Source organism: Lethenteron reissneri, chromosome 58 (assembly GCF_015708825.2).
Source record: "Lethenteron reissneri isolate LAM-NWPU_2019-01 chromosome 58, ASM1570882v1, whole genome shotgun sequence".
Classification (NCBI taxonomy): domain Eukaryota; kingdom Metazoa; phylum Chordata; class Hyperoartia; order Petromyzontiformes; family Petromyzontidae; genus Lethenteron; species Lethenteron reissneri.
In genome coordinates, this window is record NC_083836.1 from 432,999 (window position 1) to 441,369 (window position 8,371).

Sequence of the window (8,371 nt, forward strand, 5' to 3'; positions counted from 1 at the left end):
CATTACCAAGTCGCCTCCAGGAACGCACAACCTGAGTAACGGCGTCTCTCTTGTAGCCGTGCCGTGCCGTGCTGTGTCCCAGGCTGCAGGAAGCAGAGCCGTATTATCCAACAGGCCACAGTAGACACTGTGCCTAGGGCCTACGAACAGTTGAAGGCCCTACCATTTTTTTGCCATTTTTTTGTTTGTATGATGCAAAATTTAACAAACGTACCGTCTTGAATAAATACATGTATATAGCACAAGTAGGCTAGGCAACAGTGTATAGAGAGAGGCAGAGTCATGTCAATGTTTTATTCTTCATTGTGAGAGAGAAATTGACACCGGAGATGAACTTTGGAGATGTTTTTACTGCAAAATTAGCAATAACATCGTCAAATGGTGTTTTTCCACACAATATAATTATCAATAGAGAGTAGTGCAAGGTAAGACGATGCGTTGTTCTCCTATGGTTTATCGGAGACAGTTTTTGTCATTAACACGTAGACTTTCCTGGACCAATATCCATAATATAGGTTTTTGGGTTTTGATCGCTTGAATATCAATTTGTTAAACCCGACACCACCCGACAGCCAATTAGTAAGGTCTGTCACGTAAAAAGAACGTGCCAATGTGTTACTAGTACAGCACACCGGTGTGTTGGAAAAAGAATCCACAACATTTTGTCAGCTTTCGCGAGTGAGAGCGGTGGCAGTAGTGACATGGGCAGCAGCAGCAGTACCGAGATGGAGACAGTTATCACTAAAGGCCTACAATAACCTTAATTTGGCCCTGGCAGTAAGATGAAGATTTATATCCTGGTTAATAACAAATAAGTAATATTAAAAAAAATCGTTTTAAAAAACACGCTTTTATGAAATGTACTCGTAATGGCAGAACTCCATGACTCCGGCAAGTGGCCCCGAAGCTTGCCACGACGTAAGGGACCGTGGCCAATTGCAGCCAACGTTAGTTGACCTTGGACAATTAGACCCAAGACGAAACATAACATATAAAAATTAATGTTTAAAATAGATGTTTTTATTTTTTATGATAGAATATAGTATTGTCCTCAGTATGACATACGTATACCAAGTTTGCAGTTGATTCCACATTGGTAAATGGGTTAAAATTGAGTTACAAGATTTGAGGATACAACAACAACGACAACAACAGACAGAGTGAGTTAAATAAAAGCGTGTAAAACACTTCAAAGTGCCCTTCAGGATTGCTGCCATAGCTTTAAACGTGACATCAGTGAGTTGTAATTGGCATGCCACTACAGTCGGAATTACTTATTAACAGAGCCCCAAGATCTTATCAACAGGGATACGCAGCCCAGGTGTATATATGCAACTGCGGTCTGTTCTCCTACAACGCTGCGTGTTTTCAAAACACAAATTGGCTATAACGCGATGAGGTATGAGGGGACACATTTTTATTGTGACACATTTATTGAACTTGCCGTGTGTCTGTTTGTAATCTTTGAAATATTTCATATTACTATCTTAGGATTTACGAAGACTAACGAGCTGACATTTTCAACACAGACTCGTCTCGCGGGACAATTCAAGATTTCGTTAAAAAAAAGAGACGGTGCAGGTCCCGCCGATCCTGGCCTATTTGTGTTGTTGACTACATTTGTATAATACTTTTTTTACAAAATGTTCATAATTCATCCTCGCTCATTTTACCCCCCCCCCCTTTGAAATCTCGAATGGTCGCGCCCAGCAAACGTCTCCTTCAATCAGAGCGCCTGCAGTTTGGGGAGCCTTTTGACCAATGAGAGGCGCGCAAACATCGCCGCTCGTCATGGCGCCGGAGCAACCACTTTGGTTCTCTCTAGCGCGAGACCAAGAATTATAATTTAAATTACTATTATTGATGTAATAATTGCATAGTTATAATCGTAATAAATAGTATTGTCGTTTGGTTTGCCACGCCTGTTCCGACGCGCGGAGGGCAACATGGTTATGCTCAAGTTGAGCGAGCAGGTGATCATGTTTTAGAATTAAATACGGTAATGTTATCCCTATTTTGATTTTAAAAAATTATAATTATGATTTTGATATAAGCGCTTTAAATTACAGTGCTAGATCTGTGCACATTGAATACGGCCTGCGATATGCACTGTTAATATGCGCGTATTGTTATAGCATTGCAGTCTGTATGTGTCTTGCCGTCTTTACATATGTAATGACAGGGTGACACCTGTTGGCCTGGAGTGGTAATTACGGTCATGGCTGCATTGCCTAATGCCTTATTATAAGGGGGGCGTATCTGGGGTAAAGGTGAAAGGCGGAGTCAGTCGAGAAGCTCCGGGAACCAGCTGAAGGTTCTGGAAAGGGGTGTGGCCAGAGAAGGAGTTGGCCACGCCGGGGCAGAGATCAGGGGGACCGAACCAGAGGAACCAGAGGTTCGGTGCGGGTCCTGGGTCCTGGCTGCGTCGCTGCTCGTCGTCATCTCTTCGTCTCCGACCACGTGGCTGATCTTCTGGAAGACTCTCTCCATCTCTGCGCTGGTGGTTGAACAGCTGGCGCAGCGAAGCCGGAGATGGGGCTACGTGTTAGGATCGCCTATGTGTAGCTGCGTTACACAATGTATCGCCCAGTGTGCTCTTAATAAATAAGAAGCCTTCTATTCGACGTGTCTCGGAAGTCACTCACTACACATACAGTTAAATGCCTTACACGTATCGTGCTGTTCTAAATGTAATTTACGACTTTGCAAACGGCATGATCGTTATCCTAACTGTAATAGTCGTAATGCGTGCCATTGACTTTTACGTAGACTGTTTTTGGAGCAATGCGCATGCTTTCATTTATTGTATGGACAAGGGTTGACATAAGCAAAATCATCATTGTCATCTCTACAGGGTCATAAAATGGGTAAAACCCAAACTTTGCAATGCACACACTTTTAGTTGCACTCTAAATTACAAAATAAATTATTTTTACCCTAGAATTAATCACATTTGATATGCTGGATAAAAGTGGATGGCTTGCATAAAGAAAATTAAACATATCGAAAGGAAGCCACCCACTTTTATCAGCACATCAAATGTGATTAATTCTGGGGTTAAATAATTGTTGTACTTTAGAGTGCAAATAAGTGTGAGTGCATTGAAAAGCTTGTTTTTACCTATTATTTTTTATAATGCGGATGCGGATTGAATGTAATGCGATTGAGGGAATGGGACTACGACTTGCGAGTAGGAATAAGCAGTTGTGCGGCTGCCTTAGTGTATCATCAGACAAGGCGGGATGCTGCTGGATACTCCTGGACGCTATCCACGCATCTCAGTCTTTGTTCGGCCTGTGTACGCATCTCACGTGATATCATGGACTGTGCTTTACCCTATATTGCTTATTTTTTATTATAACGCGATTTTTTCCACAATGCGGTGTTCTTTAGGAGCGCAACAACTACCGGGTTATGAGAACAGGCTACAAATAATCACGAGCATCGTTTTAGAGAATATAAAATAGATGCGCAGATAATCCGTCTCATTCACATACCCGTGTCTCCACATAAGACGTAATATTTATTAGACAACCCAATAACAGTGTCGAAAGCGGTCCAGAGTTTTGCTCGTCTTTAACCAATGCTGCTGAAGTTAAACACTCCCCAGAAGGCCGTACGGCTGACGGGTCGTTTACAAAATATTTGTCTTTCGTGTGGAGAGATGTATGTGTGTAGGAGACATCGTCAACTGCGACAGCACTTTTTAACGTTAGTCATTACCGCCTTAGTATGGTGAGCGGACAGGCAGTATAACTAGACTTTTATTCTACCAGGTAAGGCCCACTGAGCTATATAGCTATTTTACAGAAGTGACCTGGCCACAAATGATAGATCAAAGAAGTGGCTTATCACGTGGAAATTTATAGCAGCCAAATACTCTAAACGCACATCGGTTTTAAATGTGGAAGCTAAAAACAGAGGTCACGGAGAAAAATCCATGCGACCACGGGGAGAGAGAGAGAGAGACGCAAACTCCAAATATACAGCAGGCATTGACCTGGCTGCCTTGACCTGCCACTGACCTCCAGTAAATGACCAAGAGTGTGGGCTCATCCGTTATGACACTGCAATGCCTGGGTCCTCACCTCAGTCACCTGCCGCCTCGCGTGCTCCCCGCCGCCTCCGCTGCCGGTGCTGCAAGCTCAGCAATCCGGAGCCCACCACGGAGCCCACCACGGAGCCCACCACGGAGCCCACCACGGAGCCCACCACGGAGCCCACCACGGAGCCCACCACGGAGCCCACCACGGAGTTGTGAATCTAACAGGCCGCCCTGGTAAATACTGCGCGTGTGCAAAAGGCAAAAGTGCAGCCCTGCAATTGCATTCTGCCACCACTGCTGGCGGAAGAACATCCACTGGAAGGGGCTCCAGAGTGTATTTGGTCTACTCTTCTACCCACGACCTGCCAATCTATTAACTGTGGAGTGTCCAATCATGCCGCTGGGTGGATGGCGGCAGGCGGATTTAACAAACGTGTGCCGTCGTGTCAACTGCCGGGCGACCTGAGCGGCGCAAGTCCGGTGCGCCGCTCACCACCCCACCACTGGCAGGGTCTATTTTGGCAGATTGGGCCTAAGCCCAGTGTAAACACGTGACCTCATCCCCTCCCCCACAGTCATAATACCAATGCAAATATGTGTGCGATGTGCCAGACTAGTCTGTTTGGTCTGTCAGCCAAGCCTGGGCGTTCGGAAGGAATGTCATCTTTGCTCTGCCAAATGCAAATCATCCAATTTTCGGCTGGTGGGTTTCATTGGAAGTAATTTTTCATAAAAACGATCATTTCAACTTATAACCGTGCGCCACCGTCGCTCTCGCTCACTCCCTCTTGCAGAGAGAGGACGATCCAGAGACCGCGGAGGAAGCACAGAGAAGGCGGGATAGGCGGCAGCCACGCGATGAGCCCCCGCAAAATCTCCCCCCCTCCCCCCAAAGGTCTGCGGTCATCTCTATGTAGTGACATGGAATGGGTCACGATGGTGCGTAGCGCTGGTTGCTGGCAAAGAAGGGGATCTGCTGCTGTAGTAGCCCTGCCTGCCAGCAGGTCACGTGATGGGCCGGAGAGAGGGATGTGGGGCAAAGGCGATTGAGGGGCCACGCGAGGTGAAGCCCGGGAACCTTCTAGTAGGTTCTAGAAGAAGGGGGCGGGGCCGGGGGTGGAGCGAGGCCACGCTGAGTGGATAGAAGGGAGACCCCGACCAAGACTCGCAGCTGTTGTTGGGAGTGGAACCTGTGGGGCTACAAGAATCTTCGTCACCGTCTGTGTCATCGTCTTCACGTCTTCAGCGTTGTTGGTCAGGCAGCCTATTGCTGTCCTGACCGAAGTGTAGCTATTCCCTGTGCCTGTGAAGGCTGCAATAAAGAGAGTGCCTCCTACTACTCGTGTCTCTGAAGTGATTCACTACGTATGTGTAGTGATACACTCAGAGACACTAGGAGTAGGAGGCACTCTATTTATTACCGCCTTCACAGGGTACAAGGGGTAACTACACTCCAGTCAGGACAGCTGGCAGACTGCCTCACTGACGACGCCGAGAAGGTGAAGACGCAGACGAAGACTCCAGCAGCCCGACGGGATCCCACTCACAGTGACAGCCCCGAGCCTTCCCTCGGGCTCCCCTTTTATCCTCCCGGCGTGGCCTCGCTCCGCCCACGGCCACGCCCCCTTTCTAGAACCTTCTCGCGGGCTCCCGGGCTCGCCTCACGTGGCCCCTCTGTCACCTTTGCCCTGCATCCCTCCCTCTGCTTATCACGTGACCTGCTGACAGACAGGGCTGCTGCAGATCCCTTTTTCTGCCAGCAACCCACGCTATGCTCCGTGGTGACCCATTCCATGTCACTACATATATGAAGATGTGACAGTATCGGTCGATTGATGCTTGTTCACAGGTGGGAGGAACCCGCAGCACCCGGAGAAAACCGACGCGGGTGTGTGGGGGACAACTCGGGTGGGGACCGGCGGAGTCCACATTTGTTGTTCTGCATTCTCCTGGCGACCCACGGTGTGGAGTTTCAACACCCAAAGAAAGGGAGGGAGTTAAAAACATTTTTGTTGCATCATTATGTCAATAGTCATGAGTACACACAAGTATTGTAAATAATGAATTGGGATTAACAAACGGGATTGATGGGCGTGTGTGGGTTAATGCATAGCGATGCTGATACCAGGCAGGCAACACTGCATCCATTCATGGATTGAAATCGATTATTCTGCTCACGATACAGGCATTGAATTGTGTGTGTGTGTGGGAAGTGATGATCTACAATTTTATCCACACACTATGCCAGAGACCTATGACAAAATCGCCCAGAATGCACCCGATCTCATCAAGTCTCAAAAGCTAAGCAGGCTTTGAGCCTGTCGCCTGCTTGGATGGGTGACCATTGCATGACAGGCAGCTGCGGGGCTGTGTCACGATCTGAGTGTACCAAGTCATTCTTAAGAATGAGACGATCTTCATCTATTGAGTTCTGAGCTGATTAAACAAAGTGGACTTGAAACTTCTAATTGAAATGAGATTGGCGTTTTCCGAGACTGTACTGTGTTGAACTTTTGCACCGTACGTAGCCAACCGCGCTAATCGGAGGTGCGGGGAAGGACAACACCAGCGGTGTGCTTGCGGTAGACTAGTTAGCACATTGCCCGCACTCACCAGCAGACATCAGTGCACCACCTTGATGGGCACCGCCTTCATGGGCTGGGATGACGTCGTCAGCTCTGTCGGGCGCACAACGCCCAAGTAGCTGACACAATATCAGAGGGTCGCTAGAGAATCTAGAAGGTTTGCTCTGAACTCTTAAGTTGGCTATAAACTGTGAAGTTTGCTCTAAACTGTAACCTGACAGATGTCGCACGTGACAGCCGTCTGTCAGGTTACGTGCAAAGATAACAAGAGAGAATGCTGAGATTGTATAATCGAGTTGAACCACGAGAGAGAGGGCTCGTGGCTCATAAAGGTTTATACGTCGGCTCGTTATTCACATGATCGGGCAGACCTCTGGCAGGTGCTGTAGTTGCCGCCACCGCCAACTCTCTTGGGTTGCGGCCATCATTGTGAGAGAGTTGCTTGGCTCAATGGGGCCTCACCAGCTGAGATAATAGAGTCTTAGTCTGTGAGTCTCTTTGTTACTTTATGGGTATCTATATACGTCTATGGACCTCTGTAATATATGGGTATCTAGGCAACCTATGGGTCTCCGTATAACTATATAGGTCTTTATGTAATCTATGGGTCTATGAGACTCTAATCTATGAGTCTATAACTATGGGTTTCTATGTAATCTATGAGTCTCTATATAACTCTTTGGGTCTCAATATAATCTATGAGTCTCGATATAATCTATGGGTCTCTATACACAAATGTGAAAACAACCCCCATCATCGTGCTGCTGTCAAACCCCAATGGTGTCAAAGATGCGGCGGCCCTCACACTGGTGATGTCTGTTCAGTGAAAGTGGCCCCCTCTGAAAATTAGTGAGGAACACTGCTCTACATCGTGGTTCAGATGTCTTTATGACCCCAATTTAATTATCTAAAATGTCATATTTTTGGAAGTAAGGTTTATTTGAAACAGAAGTGAACATTTAAAGAAAACACTTTTAGGTGTCAATGAATTGGCGGTCACAAAACATCTGGACCACCCTATTCAAAAAACAACAAACGTCATACATCACCACGTCACCTGTGCCAGGCCAGGTGCACTTTGAGGCCACGTGAAGTGAACTGCTCGCAGGAGGTCACGGGACAGACCCAGCAGGTGACATGGGTTGACTGAGATGACTGGCAGATGCACCACCTGTGCCCCCTACTCTGCTATTTTATCCGACCCGACGCTCCGCTCGTTGTTGTGAGCACCACTCCTCCGCCCTCCGTTGTTGTTGGGGGCGACTGCCTCCACCTGCCCAGTAGCGTCCTTCACGAACCTCCTCCATCGAGGCCACGCGCACTCACACGGTGCGTTATTGACGCGCGTGTCGAGGCGATTGTTGTTTGAGTTGTGCACCACTGCCAACACGGCTGCGGCACCAGACGTTGTGTTTAACTTGGGAAATGCTGCGGACAGTACAGACATATTCCTGATTATTTTGCAGAGACCCGAACTTTGGAAGTGGTCTCCGTTCCTGCTGGGTCGCGGCTCCGGGGGAGGGTGTGGGGTATGTTGGTGAGAGTTGCCGTGTTGTTGATGTTGTTGATGTTGTTGATGTTGTTGTGGTGTTTGCCAACAATTAATTCTGTTTACGTGAAGCAAGACGAGTACAGCAGTGTAATAAAATCACGAATTTAAATTAAGCAAATGAGACGAGGAAGTTGCTCAAGACGTAAGTTTCCTCCCTCGTGCTGTCCCTGTGTGTGTGTGGCAATGTGG